Below are 1,327 nucleotides of genomic sequence, written 5' to 3'. Positions count from 1 at the left end.
ATTGTGCTGCAAAACTGTTAGACCCATTAGTAGTAAGAGTTTTTAACATTAAGGATATTGATGATACCTGAGATGCGAGTGAAGTAAGAGCATCTACTTCATGTATTCTGGTAACTCATCTTCCTGATGCTGCCTGATTGGTTGGTCTTTGGTAATTGTTGCTGGAAATCCTCTCAATGATTCCATAAGCCTCATTATAATACTTAGAAAGGAGAGCACCATTAGCAGAAATGTCCACTACCATCCTCGTGTGAGCATTGAGACCATTATAAAATGTCTCAAGTTGGATGCAATGTGGGATTCCATGATGAGGGAACTTCTGTAATAACTCTTTCTACCTTTCCCATGCCTCATACAATGACTCATCATCCATTTGTTTGAAAGTAGTGATCTCGTTCCTCAACTTAGCATTCTTGCTAGGCGGGAAATACTTCATAAGGAATCTTTATGCTTACTCTTGCCATGTGAAAATTGAGTTTGGTGGCAATAAGTTCAACCAGGCTCGAGCTCTGTTACTAAGTGAATATGGGAACAACTTCAATCATAATGCATCTTCTGGTACTCTGGCTAACTTGAAAGAATCATTCACCTCTATAAACAGTCTTAAGTGTAGGTGAGGATCTTCGGTAGGCATTCCACTGAATTGGTCCACTGTTTGATGCATCTGGAACATGACTGGCTTCAGCTCGAACTGCTGTGCCTAAATTTCGGGTCTTCTAATACCCGGATTAAGATCATGAAACACTGGCACGGCATACTGTCGTAAAGCTCTATCCCTATCATCAGCAACAATGATAGGATTTTGAGCAGGGTTTTCTCCATTTCCTTGGATCAGATTTTCAAAGTTCATCTCTTCGGTCCTTCTTTAATTTTCTTGTCTTTTTCACTGTCGAAAAGTTCGTTTGATCTCAGGGACAACAGGGAGTAGGTCAATAATTCGGTCAATACTCATAAACACCTAAAATAATCACAAAAAAATTAATTAAGTTAAAAATTAAATAAAAAATTAAAGGAAAATGCAAAACTAACAAATTCACAAATAATGACGTTTTAAAACACAGTCCCCGGCAACGGCGCCAAAAACTTGGAACGACGGAAATGTGTAAGTGTACACAATCGCAACAAGTAATAAAGTGACAAGTAAATGTCGAGTTATCGTACCCACAGGGACTGCGAAAAGAATTATTTATAAATGCTATTTAAAACACTTTAGTGAAGAAAAATATTTTGTTTGAATAGGGTAATTAAAAACCAAGATTTTCAACTAAGTGAACTAGATTTTAAACTAAGTAAACTAAAGAAATAAATCTCAAATGCACGATTTCAA

General features: G+C 36.9%; 1 non-coding gene across 1 annotated transcript; it reads left to right on the top strand.

The window, feature by feature from the left end:
* The first annotated feature begins 299 nt into the window (after positions 1-299).
* LOC121208072 (small nucleolar RNA R71) lies at positions 300-406 on the top strand. The gene has a single exon (XR_005903084.1). It is a non-coding gene; the product is annotated as a small nucleolar RNA R71 (small nucleolar RNA).
* Positions 407-1,327: the final 921 nt, after the last annotated feature.

The sequence above is a fragment of the Gossypium hirsutum genome, chromosome A01 (assembly GCF_007990345.1).
Source record: "Gossypium hirsutum isolate 1008001.06 chromosome A01, Gossypium_hirsutum_v2.1, whole genome shotgun sequence".
NCBI classification, from domain to species: Eukaryota; Viridiplantae; Streptophyta; class Magnoliopsida; order Malvales; family Malvaceae; genus Gossypium; species Gossypium hirsutum.
Note: the sequence above shows the minus strand (reverse complement) of the source record. Positions and strands in the feature narration are given on the sequence as shown.